Raw genomic sequence first — 22611 nt, 5'->3', positions numbered from 1 at the left:
TTAAATGTTTGGTAAAATTCACCTGTAAACCCATCTGGCTCTGGGGATTTTTTCTTAGGGAGTTCATTAATGGCCTGTTCAATGACTTTTTCCAATATGGGTTTATTTAAGGATTTTATTTCCTCTTCAGTTAACCTGGGCAGTTTGTATTTTTGTAAATATTCAATCATTTCATTTAGATTGTCAAATTTCTTGGCATACAGTTGGGCAAAATAATTCCTAATTATTGAATTAATTTCCACTTCATTGATGGTAACATCACCCTTTTCACTTTTGATACTGGTAATTTGGTTTTCTTCTTTCTTTTTTTCATCAAATTAACCAATATTTTATCTCTTTTATTGGTTTTTTTCATAAAACCAGCTCTTAGTTTTATTGATTAATTCTTTAGGTTTTTTTTTTTGTTTTCAATCTTATTAATTTCTCCTTTAATTTTCAGGATCTCTAGTTTAGTATCTAATTGGGGATTTCTAATTTGTTTTTTTTTTTCTAGCTTTTTAAGTTGCATACCCAATTCATTAATCTCCTCTTTTTATTTTTTATTTATGTAAGCATTTAGAGCTATAAATTTCGCCTTAAGGACTGCTTTGGCTGTATCCCATATATCTTGGTATGTTGTCTCATTATTGTCATTCTCTTGGATCTAGTTATTGATTGTTTCTATGATTTGTTTTTGGCCCATTCATTCTTTAGTATGAAATTATTTATTTTCCAATTGATTTTCTTTCTACTCTTCCCTGGCTCTTTCTTACATGTAATTTTTATTGCATCATGATCTGAGAAGGATGCATTTACTATTTCTGTCTTTCTACATTTGACTATGATGTTTTTGTGCCCTAATACATGGCCAATTTTTGAAAATGTGCCATGTCCTGCTGAGAAAAAGGTATATTCCTTTCTATCCCCATTCAATTGTCTCCAGACATCTATCATGTCTAACTTTTCTAGTAATCTATTTACCTCTTTCACTTCTTTCTTTTTTGATTTCTTGGCTAGATTTTTCTAATTCTGAGAGGGGGAGATTCAGCATCCCCACTACTATACTATTACTGTATAATCCTTCTTGTAACTCATTTAACTTCTCCTCTAAGAATTTGGATGCTATACCACTTGGTGCATACGTATTTAATATTGATATTACTTCATTATCTATAGTACCTGTGAGATTAAAAATTGGATACAAGAGCATTAAACTCCCTTTTAACCTTTCCCTTATATATCTCCCAGACCAGTAAGTGAAAGAAGCTTCTGAGCTTTAGTTAGAGCTTTTATTGTTTGGGAATTACTTAGCCAACAAAACAAGGTGATGTTGATTAGAGAGATAGGAAAATAGAAATACAAATAAGTAGTCTTAGATCTAAGCTTAGTCTATATTCCATATAGAACTCTCCAAAAACCCAAGGCCACCTCTGAGATTGAGAATCACATCAAGCATGTGCTCTTATGGAGGACCAGGCCGATCACTAAGGACCTGAGTCAGCGTCTGTCTGCAGAGCGAGCTTGCCAGGAGCAAGTGAACGAAAAGGAGAGACCTCACTTCCATTCTCTCCTTGCCTTTTAAGCTCGCACCCCAGAAATGGAGTGCTTAGAAGACAGAAGCCGAGTGCTTAGCAGACACACTGGCAGTTTGTCACAGTCTCTTCCCCGAAAGGGTGGTCCTTCAAAAAACTCTCGTCTTTCAGTTATTGCTAACTGACTGATAAAAACTTTCACTTTTTACCACATACCTTTTAGCAAGATGTAATTTCATTCCTTATCTCATTTAATGAGATCTATTTTTGCCTGCGCTTTGTCTGAGATAAGGATTGCTACCCCTGCTTTTTTTACTTTAACTGAAGCATAATATATTGTGCTTCAGCCTTTTACCTTTACTCTGTGTGTATCTCTCTACTTCAAATGCTTTTCTTGTAAACAGCATATTGTAGGAATCTATTTTTTTCATCCACTCTGCAATTCACTTCCATTTTATAGCAGAGTTCATCCCAGTCACATTCATAGTTATTATTACCCCTTTATTCCATTTACCCCCTTTGTACTTTTCCCCCCTTCTTTCACCCTATTGCTCCTCACCAATGTTTTACTTCTTACACATGCTTCCCCCAATCTGCCCTCCCTTTTTATCACTCCCTCCCTTTTCTTTATGCTTTTCTCCCATGCTTTTGTCCTCCCTTCTATCAGTCCCCCCCTTTCCCTTCCCTTTTTGCTTCCCTAAAGAATAAGCTAAGTTTATTTATCCCAATGAACGTATATGTTATTCCCTCTTTGAATCAAATCGAATGAGAGTACGGTTGAAACAATGTTCACCCCTCCTTTCTTTCCCTCTGTTGTAATAGGTTGTTTTTTTTTTCACCTCTTCATATGATATAATTCACCCTATTTCACCTCCCCTTTACTCTCCTCCCTGTAGACTCCCCTTTTAACCCCTTAATTTTATTTGTATCTTCACATCAAAGACAATTTATATTTATACCCTCCATGTAAAGTCCTTCTCTCTGTCCCAAATACATTTACAATTCTTAAGAGTTATGAGTATTATTTTCCCGTGTAGGGATATAAACAGTTTAACCTAATTGAGTAATCTTTTTTTTTCCCCTCTGTTTACCTTTTTAAACTTCTCTTGAGTCTTGTATGTTAAGATCGAATTTTCTATTTAGTTCTGGTCTTTTCATCAGGAAAGATTCAAACTCCCCAATATCTTTGAATGTCCATCTTTTCCCCTGAAAGAGAATGATCAGTTTTGCTGGGTAATAGATTCTTGGCTGCAATCCAAGCTCCTTTGCCTTCCGTAATATCATATTCCAAGCCTTGTGGTCCTTTAATGTTGAAGCTGCCAGGTCCTGAGCAATCCTGACTGTGGCTCCATGATATTTAAATTGCTTCTTTCTGCTGGAATTGGCTACAATATTCCTTGGACCTTTTCTTTTGAGATCTCTTTCAGGAGGTGATCGGTGGATTCTTTCAATGATGATTTTATCCTCTGATTCTATGATATCAGGGCAGCTCTCCTTAATAATTTCCTGGAATATGGTGTCTAGATTCTTTTTCTGGTCATGGCTTTTAGGCAGTCCAAAGATTCTCAAATTGTCTCTCCTTGATCTGTTTTCCAGATCAGTTGTCTTTCCAGTGAGGTATTTCATATTTTCTTCTATTTTTTCATTCTTTTGATTCTGCTTGACTGATTCCCGGTGTCTCATGGATTCCTTATCTTCCAACTGTCCAATTTTAATTTTTAAGGCATTGTTTTCTTTAGTGAGATCATGCACCTTTTTTTTTCCATTTGGCCAGATGAATTTTTTAAGGCATTGTTTTCTTCAGTGAGATTATGCACCTTTTTTCCATTTAGTCAGAATAATTTTTTAAGGATTTGTTTTCTGCAGTCAATGTTTGTGCTTCCTTTTCAAAACTGCTGATTGTTTTTTCATAGTTTTCTTCTTTTGCTTTCATTTCTCTCCCCATTTTTTCTTCTACCTCTCTCAATTGATTTTTTTTTAGTGAAGCAATTTGGGTTAAGTGACTTGCCCAGGGTCACACAGCTAGTAAGTGTTAAGTGTCTGAGGCCGGGTTTGAACTCAGGTCCTTCTTAATCCAGGGCCGGTGCTCTATAAACTGTGCCACCTTGCTGCCCCCAATTGATTTTTAAAATACTTTTTGAGCAATTCCAGGAATGCTTTTTGTTCTTGAGGCCAATTTACCTTCCCTTGTGAGGCTTCACATGTAGGCAATTTGAGTGTATTGTCCTCATCTAAGTTTGTGTTGGCTTGTTCCCTATTGATAAAGAAGCTCTCAATGGAGAGGGTTCTTTTTTGCTTCTTAATCATTATTGCAGCTTATTTATTTATTTTTTAAGTTGAGGTCTGCTCTGGGACACCAGGGTCCCTGTTTTGGGCTTCTTGTGCAGGGGTATAGGTGCTGTGTGACCAGCTTTTTACTCTGAGGCCTTTATAGTGTGTGCAGTTCACCCCCCTGTACTTCCTATCTGAACACGATAGGTCCGCTATCTTGGCTCTGCCCTCAAATGTACCAGTTTTATTAGAATGATTCTTCAAAAAACAAAAATAATCTCAAAATGGAAACCACACCATAGATTCCAACCCAGACCACACTCACACAAACAGTCGACATTGGTGGGTCCTAGCTAGAGGCAAAAATGGGACTATTTGATACCAGTGAAAGGGGAGCCAAGAGCCCTTAGCCTAGAACGTGCAGGTCCATGGGCATGTGGCAGGGATATGCCTTCTTCCTGGTTCACCTCTTGTTAACCAGCACCATCTTCTGCATGAAGATTTTCCAATTGCTATGCCCTCTTCAAAATACTGTATTCAACTATCTTACATATATCTGTATTTATTCACTTTAATATTTATGTTGTACACACATACACACATAATACACACACACATACACACACACACACACTGTGTTTCAAGATACTAAAGATGCAAACTTTCACTAAGAATTTTGGATCATCTTATACTTTTTTTCTCCATTATAAAGTAAGCTCCTTGGAAACAGGGGTTATTTCATTCTTTGTACTTATATACATACCTAGATTATAATGGGTATCTAATAAATGATTTTTATTGATTAAAATCCCTGAAATTAATACTGCTTTCAACAATCCAGAATGCAACCTTTTATACCTTCTCCTATGAATCACTTGTCCATGTTCTTCAGTAAATGTTCCATAGAAAATTCATTCATCAGGATGTACAATCTCCTTCTAGATCTCTTGACATTATTGTAGTACCAAAAGAGAACATGGGATGGCCATCATTTATTCCTTGCTCTTGATAAATGTCTCATTTATTAATCTTTCTGGCTTTACAGCTCTCATGTACAATACCCTTTAAGTCACTACTCTGGCAAATATTTTCTCCTTTAGTGGTCAAATGAAATGTTTTCACTCTCTTCTTTCATACTCCTTTCTTTCCTTTTTATTAGGGATAAAAGTGTATCATTCCTTGACTTATGGTGTTCTTATATCATCAGAAACAGTAATGATATTAAAAATGTATTCTGTAGTACTTAAAACTCCTAATGAAATTATGGTAATCTGTTGAAATGCCTGTTCTCTTATATATTACTCTTTTGTCATTCTTGTATATTTTTAAATAAATGATTATGAAACAAATTATAGCAAGTATCAATAATATAGTACAAATTCAATAGTCATGTGCCTAATACTAATAACAAATAATAGAATTATGAGTTGGGTGCACCGATCAAGAAATAATGGAGGAATATTTTCCTAAACCACTGTATGAGATATGAGGTTGGTGTTGAGAGAAATGATAAACTGGAATGCAAAAATGCTTAATTTGAATTCGAATATATGTATTTTTTGACAGGTCAAGCAGTTTGACTTTATTAGCCAAAGGCAGGTATGGCCCCCTAAGTGCTCTTGGGTGGGTGGGTTTGCTTCTTCTTCACCACCACTGGCTTCTGGTTCTGCAGGCTGGCACTGTCCAGGCAGAGCAGACATGCAGGGATCTTTCCGGTATTTGTTCTTGAGGATGATGTGCCCAAGGCTGTTGAGTGTGGCCCAGGCATTTTTGTTGATGGTGGTCCTCACATAGGAAGTGGCAGGCTTCCTCTGACCTTCCTGGTGCTTCACCACCACCATGATGCCCTTACTGTTGGTGGCCGGCTCCATGTCCACCATCTTCCTGTGGATCAGCCCTTTGTAGCAGAAAGAGTTTCTGGCCTTGAGGTTGCTGTGCTCGGTGCTGTACATTTGCTTGTTGTGCTTGATGAGGAAGCTGGAGCAGTTCCAGGGGATCTTCTACTGTAGATAGGCCAACATGGCGGCAGCGGGGGCGACCTCGGCCGGGGGAGGAAGGGGGCAGCGGGCTGCTCTCGAAGTGACTCCAGGAGACGGAAAGGCTCAAATATAATTTAAAAAATATATTGCTGGAAATTAACATGTTAAATGTTTACCTGAGTAAAATAAGAGAAAGAGATCTCTGTAATCCTCCTCTCTTCATCCTCCTCTTCATCCTCATCATGATCACCAGCATGGAAGAATGGCATCAAGCAGTGAAAACAACACTCACTGACCTAGGAGCTAGATAACTTGGTTTTTACCTTGAAGAAATTATTTCACTGAGAAACTGATGGGGGCATTGACATTTTACTAATATCATTTTACACAGGTGACTACATTTAGATTCTATTACATCATGTGGTAACATAAATGAGAAACTAAGGGATATTATTTTTAAAATAATTTTTGTTATATTGCTATGAGAATTTTGGAGATTAAAATTGTAAAAATAATTAATATTCTCTAAACGTGAACACTTTTATGTCTTGAAAATAACTATTCATAAGAGGATCAGCATTTAAGAACATTTTGCAGGACCAAGCAAATTTGTTTGTATGTGTGTTTCAATTGACAAACCTGGTACTTCTAGAGGTAAGGTTAAACTCTTTTTAATCCAGTTTTTTTTTTAATCTCTCAAGGAAAAATAATAATTCCTACATATTTTGTAAGCATGTTCCGAAGATCAAATGCACATATTCAAGTAATTTTAATCAATAAACAGGTATTTATTCAATGATTACCAGGTGTCAAGCACTCTTAAGTGCTGGGGATACTAAATATATTCATATATTCATATATATATATATATATATATATATACACACACACACACACAAGGTATACATGTGCATATATGTATACACACATGTGTGACTATATATATACATACACACATATATACAAACATACATACACACACATATATCCATATATTATTTCACTGTTCAACAAAAGGTTCAAGGAAAACCACTGTGGTCTTGTGGAGGGGATTCTGTACTGGGAGTCAAGACCTCAATTTCCATTTAATTTCTGACAGTTTTCTACCTGTTTGACCATGGGCAAGTCACATAACTTCTCTGAGTTTCTGTTTCTTCATTGGTACACAAATAATACTTTCTGTCACTACCTACCTCAGAATTGAAGAGCCCCAATTAAGGGTTTTGGCATGAAAAAAAGTACCTGAATACTTTGTAAAGCATTCTGTAAACTTTAAAGCATTATGTAAATGTGAACTATTCTATCTCCTAAAGGACCACAATTTCACAAAAAGAGATACTTACAAATTTGGTATTTGGCTCATTATTTGATGATATTCAAAATAAGGGTAAAGTGAACTAAAGCAGCAATACACTTTATGTGATGCCTTAGTGAATCCAATGTATTAGAATCAGAATAATACTTATTAGCAAGTTGATGCATTTCCAAAGTGTCTAGCTTACAACCAGGGAGTAATTTACAAATGGGGAGCATCTGGATGGTTATTTATTAAAGGCCCTCAGGTGGATGCTGCTGTGTTTGGCATTACTCAGAGCAACTTCTAAAGGCATGACACCTGCTCTGTGGAAGCTCACATTATATAAAGCATTGGTAGAACTCTTCTAAGTCATAATAACATATAAACCATTTAGGGATATAGCACTGCAAACCTGGGAAATAAAGACAACATGTGAAATTAATATCATGTTCACATTGCTATTTCATGATTAATCATATTTATTTACTTGATGTTTTGTTGTAAACTTGCTTTGAAAAGTCATTGTTCAGATTTTTGTAGTGTGTTTGTGTGTGTGTGTGTGTGTGTGTGTGTGTGTGTGTGTGTGTGCGCCTTTTATGCCAAGGAAATGGAGGGATATAGATTAATTATGAGAATTGCTAATTCACACAAGGTTGAAAATATAAAAGTAGGAACTTGGTTGTCTGGGAGAATAGAACCTCCCAGAAATAGTGTGGATGGGAGTGGAGTATATCTGAACAGAGGAAACAGTGGACTAAAGCTATGAAAGAATTGTGAATACTTTAAGGAGGGATTAGGGCATGACTATAAATTTTCAGAAGTGACAATAACTATCCTTGAAGATTATTGATGGACCTTATAGATTAGCAAGTCCATCCTACTCAAGAAATGAAGAAAATTAGGCACAGAGAGGTTTGCCCAATAAAATAGAGGCCATTAGACCAGGAGGCTTACACTTAAAGCAACAGCATTCTGGGTCTTATTCTAGCTTCCTTAATGGTCTTAGTCTTTACTTAATGCCCTTGTGGAACCCTATCACAAGTTGACTTGTTTTTTCTTTGTTTTGTACCTGTCATTTTCCCTACTGAATTATATACAGGACTAGAGCCTTACATACTTTACAGATATTTGTGTAATGAACAAAAAATGGACGAATAACAAAATGAATCTAAACCCACAATTATCAGTTGACAGAGAAGTGACTTTTTTTTGTGGGGCAATAAGGGTTAAGTGACTTGCCCAGGGTCACACAGCTAGTGTCAAGTATCTGAGGCTGGATTTGACCTCAGGTCCTCCTGAATCCAGGACTGGTACTTTATCCACTGTGCCACCTAGCTGCCCCTGAGAAGTGACTATTTTTTGTTTTGTTTTGTTTTGTTTTAGTGAGGCAATTGGGGTTAAGTGACTTGCCCAGGGTCATACAGCTAGTAAGTGTTAAGTGTCTGAGGCCAGATTTGAACTCAGGTCCTCCTGACTCCAGGGCCAGTGTTCTATCCACTGCACCACCTAGCCACCCCGAGAAGTGACTATTTTTAATTGCCCATTGTTTAGAAAAAGTAGAATTGACTTGTTGAGTTTTTATTGCAAATTATCAGAAATCCTTCTAATTAAACAGACATGTCTTATTTTATTCTCTTAAGATAAGAGATACTTGGTCTCTTTAAATCTAACTCAGACTAAGATAAATCACAGGACTTAGGAGTTAGAATGTGCTTCCAAAAAAACCCATCCTTGAAAAAGAAATCACTTATACGGAATTACTCCATAAGTGATCATCCTTTTTGAAAGACTCCAATAAATAGCGAAAAAAGTACCATCTGTTGCAGTCCATTCCACTTTAGGACACTTCTAATTACTAGGAAGTACTTGGTCATATATTTTTCTGACATCGCTCTAATTTGCCTCATTGCAAATTCTATCCATTGTTCCTAGTTCAGTTTTCTAGGGTCAAAGATAACAAATTTAATTCCTTTTCCTCACAAGATTCCTTCAAATGCTTGAAGAAAGCAATCACATACCTGCTGAGTTTTCTTTTCCCTAGGATGAACACACATAGCACCTTCAACCTAATCTCAATGGCATTAACTCAAGACCCTTGACCATTTCAGTTCTCTCTTCTAGATACTTCACAGGTTTTGTTTTAATCCCCCTTCCAAAACAAAACAAAACCAAAAACAAACTGTGGTGTCCAAATTGAACACAATATACCAGATGTGGTCCAAACTGGTCAAAGGAAAATGAGGCTTGGGTCTTTTAATTTTAACCTTCTATTACATTAGCATTTGTTTTTGTTTTTGTTCTTTTTTTTGGTGAGGCAATTGGCATTAAGTGACTTGCCCAGGGTCACACAGCTAGTAAGTGTTAAGTGTCTGAGGCCAGATTTGAATTCAGGTCCTCGTGAATCCAGGGCCGGTGCTCCATCCACTGTAATACCTAACTGCCTTACATTAGCATTTTAAGCTTTTATGTTACACTGTTCTCTGATAGTGAGCTTGCAATGAACCCCTAGACCTTTTTGGAGGGCCACTGCAGCATAACTGCTTCAAACTTTTTCAGTATTCCAAATTTTTGTATTTCTGTCCATCAAAAAGGCAACTGAAATGTGGGGACAGAAAATTATATCTAGAACAACAGATAATAGGATGTAATGATGAGCTTATTAGAAGGAATATTTATCTCAGTCAGTGTTATATTGGTAAAAAGAGTTCTAGCCTTGGTATAAAAAATTTACATTGAAGCCTTGCCATGGACACACACTGACTGGGTGACTCCAGGCATATCACAGTCTCTCAGTGTTTAAGCCAGCTCTCTAAGATTATAAATTGCAAAGGAGGTAGGTACCAACATTTCTAGATTTTCTTCATCCTGGGAGTTTCCTATACCAGTTCCATTCCCTACCCCTATTTACTTAAAAAATGTGTTATTTTGTTGATGAGTGTACTCTCACAAATGACTGTTCATAACATTTCTTGCTAAATAGTCTTTCAGTTATTTTGGCCAATATTCAACAACTTGTGTCTAATCTAGTGATGGTTATCTCTAAGTATGGCTCAGATAAGAGATATATAAAATCCATCACAAGACTGTTTACCCAAGTAAGGTTTTACTCTGATGCCTCATTTTCTTTGGAAGTGATTCTAAGCCCTCAAAACCCTTGCCAGGACTGTAAGTTCTTATGGACCTTCTAAATGGAAAAGACTCAAAGTACAGGTACATTGCTGATTAAAAGGAATGTCTACTTAGAGCTCAAGAATCCATGGGGTGCAGAAAGTCTCTAGAATCCTTTAAGTCTATCATTCTGCAGAATTCTAGGTACCCTTTAATAGGATGAAAATAGCCATATTCATCTCTTTTAGGTTTAAAGGTCTACAATGAAAGAGACATGTCTCCTTTATCAACTCAATATATTACAGCACAACTCTACTTCAAAGTAGTCTGTGATAACATTCTAACAGTTCTAGAAGAGGAGGGTATAACAAAGGGGATTATAAAATTGAAAGGGAAAAGGAAGTGTAGGATTAATAGAGAAGGGGAATTTAAGATAGATTGGCAAACCAATTGTAGAAGTGATGAAAGAAGGAAATGGTAGAACTGAAGGTTTAGGAGTAATAGTATATTTCATTCCATCCTATCCTTTTCTTGTTGCTCCAGCAGTTAGCACAGTGCCTGGCACATGGTAAGAGCTTAATATATTTTTATTTATTAATTGTAATATAGAGAACTTCAGGGAACTCATTGTCCTTCACATTATATTATATGTCTAGCTTACAATTTCCCCTTTCCAACCCTATCCCCTTTCTAACATCTTGCCTCCCAATTCCTCAATACCCTCAAGTCCATTGACCTCTGCATTTGGCCAAATATAACCATGCATCAAAGCGGTCATTACCTGCCACCTCACTGAATTTGCCCCAGAACCCAGAAGTCCTAATTATAACTCAACTAGGAAGTACCCCCATGGAATATGAAACCTCTTTGTTAAAGACAATAATTTTAGAAGGCAACAGAGAAATCTGACAAACAGATTTGAATATAAACTAAAGCAACTTGTGCTCTCTGCAGGGTGAACAGTCTCAAGATACCAACTAGGTTAAGCAGATATCATTATGTGGTCTCTTGACCTCAGTGTATTTTAAATAGAGAGATATAATTATTTATAATTTGATAAACGAATTCTCATTGGGGAAATAAATACTCTGATCTTATCCTGAATTAATCGTGTTTTTCTGTGTATTCCTTGTGTGAGAAAAAAGTGCTGACAACTGTATCAAAATAAGTTCTTTCAGAGGAAAGTTTAGTATGACAAAAGCTTTTTATTGCATTCTCATGAGAATGGGCACCCACAATATAAACAATCAGTGCGTGCAAATTTTGAATGTGCAGCCAAATTTATCCTAAGCCCCAACACAGTATTTCCCTCCCCTGAGTCACCATAGGTCAGTTAGGTCAGGTTCACAATCTTCCTGGAAGAGTTCTAACTAAATTCTCCTTGATATGTTACCCTGCCCATCCACATACACCTTCATGTAACCCATGATTGAAAATGGGGTGGAGATTTTAGGCATAGGAGGAGAAATTAATATTTATAAGACTATTAAGCAAATGCAGTAGTCACTAGGGTTGAACTTTTACCTACTTTTACTAGAGAATCAGCAAGAATCAGTTCAAACTGGTTTTTAACCATTTCTCCCTCTAACACTGAAAAACTTACTTTTCTCACATTCTTGAGTTGATGTACTTCACTAGATAATATTACCTTGCTGGTCTTTATATGGGCATGCTTTTTCTAACTGAGAAGAGTCCACTATTTAACAGGTTGTTACTGTATCTCATGCTTGTAAATATTGTTCTCAAAGGATATGCCATGAGTTTCAATATCTATACTACAAAAATCCTCCCCAAACCCTGATATTCCCATGTTCCCAAGTCCCAGCTTGTTTTCTGCCTCCTTCTCCTGTCTTGATAGAAGGCAATAAGCAATTATTAAGCACTTGCAATGCACTTGGTACTGTACTGATCAGAAGATCACAAGATTTGGATCAAAGATCTCCTGGCTCTTCATCCGGAGTTCAGATTTGTCCTCAGTTATTTACTGTGTGACCGTGGGCAAGTCACTTAAGAGTGTTTGCCTTAGTTTCCTCATCTGCAAAAATGAGCTACAGTAGGATATGGCAAACCACCCCAATATCTTTGCCAAGAAAATTCCAGCAGTTATGAAAAGTTGGACATGACTGAAAAATGACCGAACAACTTTCATACTCCAGGCCTGATGTTCTATCCACTGTGCCACCTACCGACCCTTAGTATTATTGGTGGCTGCCTTAAACTTTCTACCAACATTCTTCCCTTATTGCTTATGCTATACCCTTTGTCCCCATTCCCATCTCTATTAGTCATATGGTAAGAGATATTATTTTGGAGAGAGTAATTTAATTAGATACATATTAATACTTTGAAGGTTTTCTTGGTTCTGTCAATATTAATAGAAAACTTGACCAGAATACTTAATTCTTTTAATTGGTTCAATCAAATAGGTCTGTATTAGGCACATGCTTTATTTAAGACACCACACTGTGAACACTGGATATAAAGACAAAACAAAACACCATCTCTGCCATCAGATAATTTACAATCTATGTAACAGTTTAGATATATGGAAATAGGTAGATAGAAATGAATGATTGAATTAAACTAAATTATTATAAATTAAGTAAATTAGAACTGTAAAAATTTGAGGATGACCTAAAATTACTAGAGAATTAGCAGTAAGAACAAGAAATATTAGATCATAAATCTTTGTGGGTTTTAAACATTAAATGAAGATGACTGACAAATATGACAAATATGACAGGTTGTTATTACTTAAATTCTTGTTTTATAGTATTTAAATCATATTCCATAGAAAATGCATATTAATATTTTAACAAATTCTTAAGCCATATGAACTATTTGCAGACAAAACCCAGAACTTGGTAAACCATGGTAATACAGAATCTCATCTTGAATTTCCTTAAAATTCATTGAATAATTTTGCATTTAAGAAGTTACTATAAACCTGGATATCCAGGTCATACTTCCTGGAAAGGAGAAAGAAATTTTGTCAGTACTTAAATTGTATCCTTTTCAAGCAATGCAGGATATTTTCCTCATTTTAAAAACTATTTACATATGCACATGCACATACAGTTACACATACAAATATAAATACCTATATATACACATGCATACATATATGCACATGCAAAAAATTCTAGAAAAGTTGCTCTCCCTATTTTCTTAAAGTGTATATAAAGTAAACTATTCATCATCCTCATGAAAACAATATTTACTAGCCCCACATTCATATATACATGATATATTAGAAAAATTTACTATTTGGGTAGCAGATATTTACTTAATCTTCCAACTTAATGTTGAAAGCAGATATCTACTTAATGTTCAAACAGCTTTTCCAAAAAAAAATTCTTCTCCTAAGAAAATGTACTTTGGCCCTTCAAAGATTTTTATTCATTTTATTATCCTTCTAGTGCAGAGGTGTTAAATGATAGATAGATAGATGATAGATGATAGATAGCTAGATCAACAGACATAATTTTCTTAACTCTAGAAATTTAAATGTACATGTGTGTATGTATATGTATTACTATTATATACTTTTATATATTTTAAATACTTGCTCTTTTATATATTTTCCCCTCAAAATTTTAAGGATTTAAGTTTTTTTTTTCTTTTCTCTTTTACTTCCTCTCCACTAAACTGGAAATTTTTTTAAATAGTGTAACAGATAAAAATAATCAGGAAACAGTAACCTCTGTTTTAGCCAGATCCAAAAATGTGTGTGTCATTTGGCATGTTATTGTATCCTTTTGTCAGAAGTTTGGTAGCATTCTTTATTATGAGTTCTATGGAATCCAGGTTGATTGCTCCATTGATCAGATTTCATAAGATTTTCTAAATTGTTCCTTTTTACAAGGGTGATATAATATAAATCAGTCACTTAGTATGGCTCATTTCACTCTATATTAATTTATGCAAATCTTTCCTTGCCTCCTTAAAAATGTATTTTCTTTCATTTTTATAGTACAATGATATCCCTTCCATTCATATTCTATAATTTATGTAACCTTTACTCGATCATTGGGTACCCTCTTAGTTTCTAGTTCTTTATTCCTATAAAAATAACTGCTGCACAGGATATAAAATAAATCCACATAAATCATCAGCATTTCTATACATGACAAACAAAGTCCAGGAGGAAGAGATAGAGAAATTCCATTTAAAATAATGGTAGATAATATAAAATACTTGGGAGTCAGGGGACAGCTAGGTGGTGCAATGGATAAGGCACTAGCCTTGGACTCAGGAGGACCTGAGGTCAAATCTGTCCTCAGACACTTGACACACTTACTAGCTGTGTGACCCTGGGCAAGTCACTTAACCCTCATTGCCCTGCAAAAACAAAAAAATATTTGGGAGTCTACTTGCCAAGACAAAACCAGGAACTCTATGAAGACAATTACAAAAATCTTTTCACACAAATCAAATCAGATCTAAATAATTGGAAAGATATCAATTGCTCATGGATAGGCAGAGCTAATATAGTAAAAATGACAATTTTACTTAAATTAATTTACTTATTCAGTGCCATACCAATCAGACTACATAAAATCATTTTATAGAGCTAGAAAAAATAATAACAAAATTCATCTGGAAAAACAAAAAGTCAAGAATATCAAGGGAAATAATGAAAAAAAATGCACAGGAAGTAGGGTTTGCTGTACCAAATCTAGTTCATTGCCATAAAGCAGCAGTCATCAAAACTATCTGGTACTGGATAAGAAATATAGTGGAGGAACAATGGAATAGGCTAGGCACAGGGGACACTGTACTAAATGACATTAGTAATATAGTGTTTGATAAACCAAAAGACCCCAGCTTCTGGGAAAGGAACTCAGTATTTGACAAAAAACTTCTGGGGAAACTGGAAGATAGTATGGCAGAAATTAGGTATAGACCGACATCTTATATCTTATACTAAAATAAGGTCAAAATGGGTACATGATTTAGACATAAGAGGTGATGCCATAGGCAAATTAGGGGAGGAAGGAATAGCCTACCTTTGTTTTGTTAGTTTGTACTATCTCCTTTCTGTTAAAATATACACCATCTGTAACATGTACTCTCTGCAGAGGCCCTCCCTTTCCAAGACCAATGTCAAAGCATCATTTCATGAGGACAAAAAAAAAAGCCCCTCTGGACAAAACTTTCCTCTCTTCCTTTTCTATATTGTTGTTAACATATTATTAGTTATCATAGATTATTATATTCTGTTATTTTTTTTTACTGTTCCATCAAGGAAACATTCCATTTCTTGAGGAAGCAAAAGGGGGGAAATGTGGTAAAAAAAAATGAAAGTTTTTTTTAACAGTCTGTTAGCGATAACTGAAAGACGTCAGTTTTTTGAAGGACCACCCTTTCGGGGAGGAGACCATGACGAACCACCAGTTTGTCTGCTAAGCACTCCACTTCCGGGGTGCAAGCTTAAAAGGCAAGGAGAGAACGGAAGTGAAGTCTTTTTACACTCTCCTGGCCCGCTGGTTTGCTCTGCACACATAGACGCTGACTGAGGTTCCACTCGGCCAGGTTCTCCATAACAGCACCTGCTTGACGAGGCTCTCAGCCTGAGGTGGCCTTAGGGTTTTGGTGAGTTCTATACGGAATATAGACTAAGCTTAGATTTAAGACTATTTGTTTGTGTTTCTACTTTCCTATCTCTCTAATCAACATCACCTTGTAATTTCCAAACAATAAAAACTCTAACTAGAGATCAGAGGCTTCTTCTACTTACTGATCTGGGAGATAAATAAGGGAAAGGTTAAAAGGGAGTTTAATGCTCTTGTATCCAATTTTAAATCTCACAATGTGTATATGTATATGTGTATGTATATGTATATGTATATGTATCTATCTATCTATCTATCCATCTATCTATCAAACCTATATCGGATTGCCTGCTGTCTAGGAAGCAGGGGGAGGGGAAGGAGAAAGAAAAATCTGAAATTGGAAATCTTATATAAACAAATGCTGAAAACTATCTCTATATGTAACTGGAAAATAATAAAATAATTTTATTTAAAGTAAAAAATAAATAAATAACTGCTACAATCCATTTTATGCCCATCATGTCCATAGGTATGATTCAGCACTTCTCACATACAGATATACTATAGAGTTTAACTGTGTGTTTATAGATAGAATTAATCAATATGTATGCAAAAAAGAAAATTATAATTTGATTAGCACCATTGCAATAGACTCCATAAGTAATATTTATTGATTAGTACTGCAAATATAAACATTTATTTTCAAGAATTTATTTTTAAAGCTATTTATAATCATATTGAATTTGAGTAAACAAACAAAGAACCAAACAAAAACTTTGGTCCCAGCCATGGAATGACCAAAATTGAATTCATAGTATTACATATTTAATTTGATAATTTAGCAATGTCTTAGTAAGGACATTTAAGAGCACTGAAGACTTGACTTTGTACAGATATTGGATCAACTAAACTGTTGGATATAAAGGTTTCCCTGCCAGACAAAAACAGAATTCGAATACCAGCCTGCTTCTAGATTAAAAGTAAATAGATCCTATCTTCGACCTTAGAGTACAGAGCACTATTATAATCCTGTCTTCTACATGTTGGTAAGATGCAATAAAAGCAATGAGACTAAAGGGATCCATTCAACCAAAAAAAGGTCAATGAACACAGAAACAGCAAAGATAATGAAGATACTGCTATGAATAAAGGTGAAGAATTTATGGGATTTCTAGGTTGGGACCTAGTCCAGAACTAAAAACCTTAAAGATTAGCTAGGGGCAGCTGATTTAATATAGTCTTGGCAGAAAATACATAAGAGAATACTCAGATGCAATTATAAGAGATGTCATCTCTTATGAATCACAGTTTGCTGAAGACATTTGTAAGATACTGCTGAGAATTTCTTTTTTCTAATCACAAATTCCCAGGTTGGCACTCTTGTAGAGAACAAGTAAATATTGAGGAAGGTCAGAAAAGAATATTAACCAGTTTGGCATCAAGGTAACTTTTGACATTCCAAACATTGTCCAGATTAATTATGGATTCATTTAGAGAGGAGCAGAGGAGTTAAAATGAGGAAACCTAATTCTTCTGAGAGATGAAGTGCAGGCTTCTCATCAAAGAAAGGCTTAAGCAATTTATTTTGTATTGTATTTGACACCTCTCAAAGTTCATTTTGCAATAGCCTAATTAAAAATTGAAAGGAAAAGGGTGAGTCTACACATACTGAGTGAAGTTGAAAATTAATGTATTTTAGTAATCTGCCAACCCCCATTCCCCAATAAAACATCTTTCTCCCAAAAGATTGAGATAATTAAGGCAAAAATATTTCTTCAGTTGATTGATTTGGATCATTGCTCCATTTTCCACCTGATTTAAGTATGGAAAACTAGCCTTAGCTGTAAATAGTCATAGTTCTAGAGTGCACATCACAGTTACCATATACTCTGCTAGCAGTGAAACATTTCTGGAGAAATAAGGACAATACTTAGTGCTTTGTTCAAGGAATTTGTCAAGAGTAATGGATATAAGATGGCAGAGGAAAGGCTTTGACTCCCACAAGCTCCAAATAAACCGGTCCATTCACTCCCAAATAATGTGGTTAAAAAAAAAACAAAAAACAGAGCAGCCTAATGCACATAAGAACAGAGTGAAACATTTTTTTTCAGCAAAGGAGGGCAATTGCAATCACCTACTGATCAGGCTGAATAGCTCAGCAAGGGGATGGAGAGAGCAGAGAGTGCTTCCAGTGCAGGTCAAAGTCTTCAGCATCAGCAGCTTCTGAGGCTCCGATCAAAGACTGGTGAGGGTGTTCTGCGGTAGGCCGGGGTCAAGTGGAGGCAGTCTCAGCTGGAGCTGGGGCAAAGCGCTCTGGTTCTGAAACAGTGGGCTCAAACCAGTGGTAGTGGCCCAGTGGGGGAGGGGCACAGGCATACCAAGCTTCTGATCATAGTGAATCAGAGTTCCATCAGACTTCTGTTTCCAGGTCAAAGAGAAAGCAGCCATGGTTACTCACAGGAAAGTATGAAGGGAAGAGGATAAGGTGAGAAGGATGAAAAAAAGGAGTGCAGAGCAGGGGAAGGGACAGACAGAAGTAAAATACTATTGAAGAGAAATAGCTTAAAAGAAGATAGAAAATAGAGTAAATAGTATGGGAAGGGAATAGGTTAGAGGGAAATAGTTATTATGATTGATTATAATGGCAAAATGTATGGTAGCTACTTTGCTGGGCTATTATGAAGAAAATTCCTTGTCAAGTTTAAGGTACTATATAAAGCTTATGATGAACAGAATACTATCAGAAAAACTTGGAAAAACCTACATGAACTGACGCAGAGTGAAATGTACTGTATACAAAATAATAGCAATAATGTAAGATGATCTGCTGGGAACCATGTGGTTATTTTCAGCAAGACAATGATCCAATATTAACTTGAAGGACATATCAAAATTGCAATCCATCTACAGAGAAAGAATTGATACTATCTGAAAACAAATGGAAACACAGCTTTTAAAAGATTTCTTTTTGACAATTCCTTAATCTGAAGTTTTGTTTTTTAACTGTTTTCTCTCACAACCTAGGTAATGCAGGAATGTTTTCCATGACTATTCATGTTTAACTTATTTTGAATTGCTTGAGTTCTTGTGGGGGGGGGAAGGGAGAGAAGAAGAGAAGTTGGAACACAAAGTGTTAAAAAATTGATGTCAAAATTTGTTTTTACATATATTTTGGAAAATAAAATTTTATTTAACTAAAAAAAGAAATATCATTAGGAAATTCTTAACAAAATAAATAAATAAAATGCAAAAAAACCCCAAAAAGTAATGCATATAATATTTAGCTATGGAAGATTAGTTTGAGACATATGAATTAATTATGTTGATGCAATTTGGAATGTTGAAAAGTCATTAATAAAAAACTGTAGAGTAATATAAGTACTTAATTCTTACAATTCAGCCATGCAATTTAGATTCTGTATTTTCTTTATTATTTCAAAAGGTACAACTTAGGTAAATTAGTCTTGCCTACCAAAAGTTAACTGGAAATAAATATTTAATAAGAAGGGGAAAAAAACCTGAATCAACATTGTCACTTCTCTCAAATTAGTCATTCCTGTGTCATGGGGCTATTCGAAAGAAACAGGTTTCATCAGATACAAATAGGGAATTACAGTGTGGTCTGTTACTTAAATAATGAAGAAAGTTTAATGCAATAGTATGCATCAAGATTGTATAGAAGCTTTCCATATATTATATTTGCCTTCCAGCTATTTGAATTGTTTTGTACATTATTTTGCCAAGAAATATTTGTTTTGATTTGACAAAAATTCAGGGTTAATTCTTAAGAACTCCTTGAGGGATGGCTGTCTGTCTGTCTGTCTGTCTCTTTCCCTCCTTGTGTGTGTCCCAAGAACTTAGCACAGGGGAAGAAATATAGGAAGCAATAATTCCTGTTCACTTGACTGCCCCCTGGCAATTAAGAATTTTGCGTGCATTTGTGATTCATACAACTTTAATTCTTTGTGTTTGATGAGCAAACGTCTATACACACATACATACAAATATGTATATATATATATATATATATATATATATATATATTTATACACATATATAGATAGATTCTATCAGCAAAAGTTTGTACACTGTACATTGACATAAATCAGCATGTAATTCACCAAAACATACTACTCATATAATTAAAATAAAATTCTCCTTCTTCATCCTCCTCCTCATTATTATTATTTTGTTTCAGAGCTGTTATTTTATCATAGTGTGGAAGCTTCCAACACTGACATTAGATAACCAATATTTAGACACCTTATAACTGGAGAGAGTTGCCTAGGTCACCGAGGTAACAGAGGTAAAATCAGAACCCAGGCCTTCTTTACTCTCAGACTAGCCATCTGGCCCCTATGGGGTGATAGCAGAAATTGTGTAGAAGGAAGGAAGAGAAGAATGATCTATATTCAGACCAATCTAGTAATAATAAAATTAAATTTTGAAAAAGCACATAATGTGAACCTTCTAGAATAGATAATACTGACATTTTTGTATAGTATTTGCTATTAGAATCATTATTAAGTGTAAAAGCTAGTCTTATAATGAGTGGGGGGCATGGAAAATCTCACATAAGGGAAGAGAATGATCTGGGATTCATATCAAGACTAATTATTTCCCAAGTTATAAGTAATTGCATTGCCAAAGGGCCACATGTGCATAGCACATGACCAGGTGATGCTGTAATTGTGAGAAAGATAATGACAGCTCTGTGACCATAATGCATCAATCCCAGAACAAACATTCACATCTGTTATGTAATTAGTAATTTCTTAATTTTGTTTTTACAGTAATGCCATGCTCATTACAAAGATGTTTTCTACAGGTAGTCAGTTAGTATGCCAAAGGCGTAAACTCCACAACCATGGTATAAACTTCAAAGTATGAGTTTGAATTTTCATATGGGTTATAGACTAGGGGTAATGTAAGCATATCTAATGATAATAAAAACAGCTTGATCCTTCTCCTTTCTTCTCCTTCTTCTTTTCACCATTCTTTGAGCTAATTAGTCAAAGTCAAAATAGCAGAAAAATTTGTACAGCAGGAAAAATGCAGGTTTTAGGGAAAGTATAAAATTTTCAGTCATCATAAAGCACCATGACTCATTAGTAATAGAATACTTTCTGAATGAGTATACTAAGGAACATAAATTGATACTAGGATCAGAAGTGGACAAAATATTGACATTGTCAATGAAATGAATTTGAGATTGACTGAATAGCGCATTGTTGCTAATATGGAGCCAGGCATGTGCAGGAACATAATGGCAGAGCAAGATAAGGGATATTTTGAGCCATCAAGATATTACATGTTCATTTAGAATGTAACACATATATAATTAGGAACTGGGGCAACCGAGTCAAATTCAATTGATAGTGGAGCAGAAATAGGGTACAAAGAATAATTAACCCATTTTCATCTAGGTGCAAAAATTCTGGAAGAGTCGTAACACATCTCAGATTGTATAACCCTATCTCCCATAGGAAAGTTGACCCCTGACAATCAACACACATAGATGCAAGGCCTCAGGAGGGTGACTAACTAAATGTGTTTTTTAAAATCAAATTACAGTCACTCTACTTTCTTTAGGATGCTGAAAAGTAATTACAAAAGGTATTTTAATTATGTAATCATAGGAAAACCCTCTGAGTCTAGAAGAATCTCACATTCTGACTTTTCAGGGTTGGGATGAGGGTGGGCCATTTTTCCCAGTAATCTCTGGTCACAACTTGGAGCTAAGGTAAATTTGTGCTGTTGGAAGAGAGAATATAGAGTAAGAATTGAGGAGATCAAAAAGAAAGGGAATAATAATGGCAGAGGAAAAAAAAGTGAGACAAGGGTTTTGTAATGACTTCTCTTGGTAGGTCTGGTATCTCCAAAAGACCAGCTTCGGGGCATTTAGGTGGCACAGTGGATAGAGCACTGGGCCTGGATTCAGGAGGACCTTAGTTCAAATCCGACCTCAGACACTTGAAACTTACTAGCTGTGTGACCTTGGGCAAGTCACAACAACTGCATCACCAAAAACACAAAAACAAAACAAAACAAAAAAAACAGCTTCATTGAGACAGGGTCATACATCTTTGTATTAAATCCTAAGGCAGGGGTAGGATGTGGGAAATGGTTAGGACTCTGCTAAAACATGGCTAAGAGATGGTTGAACAAGATTTATAGAATCAAAATGAGGATGGCATGAAATGAAATATACATTATATATACACACATACATACATATATCAGCAATTTAAATAATAAAAATCTTTGCATTTATCCAAATAGGCATCTAATTCACCAAAAAATACTACTTAGAAATACAACTTAATTTTTGCAAAAATATATTATTATTTTAAAAAGGGCAAAAGTTATGTTGGATAAATCTAAAAGAAAGTTAAACAAAAAGAAAATAGAGATGAATGAATTGATTCACTCCTGAGTTCCTCAACTTATTAATTTTCATAGCCTATATGTCCATTCACCTCAATTACAGAAATCATCACACCCTTTATCTTGCCATTACACTCAAGTGTCTCACTTTGGTTTTTTTTTATTATTTTTTGTTTATTTTTTGCTGGGCAATGAGGGTTAAGTGACTTGCCCAGGGTCACACAGCTAGTAAGTGCCAAGTGTCTGAGGTCGAATTTGAACTCAGGTACTCCTGACTCCAGGGCCAGTGCTCTATCCACTGTGCCACCTAGCTGCCCCCATATTTGTATTATAAAATGAATTTTGTGGGACTCCTTTTCTCTTTTTTTTTTTCTGTTTTCATTCTTTTGACCATTTCCACCCCACCCCCTTGATTTCTTGCAGAGTTGTTAACTTCCACTTATCTGATTCTTTATTAAAAGAAATATGTTCTTTAGTGAGATTTTGTACGTCTTTTACCATTG

The 22611-nt window shown here is 35.3% G+C and overlaps 1 pseudogene; it reads right to left on the bottom strand.

Moving 5' to 3' along the window:
- Positions 1-5391: 5391 nt before the first annotated feature.
- Positions 5392-22611, bottom strand: part of LOC122747725 — a 40475-nt pseudogene continuing 23255 nt past the window's right edge.

Source organism: Dromiciops gliroides, chromosome 3 (genome assembly GCF_019393635.1).
Source record: "Dromiciops gliroides isolate mDroGli1 chromosome 3, mDroGli1.pri, whole genome shotgun sequence".
Lineage (NCBI taxonomy): Eukaryota > Metazoa > Chordata > Mammalia > Microbiotheria > Microbiotheriidae > Dromiciops > Dromiciops gliroides.
This window is presented reverse-complemented; position numbering and strand designations above follow the sequence as displayed.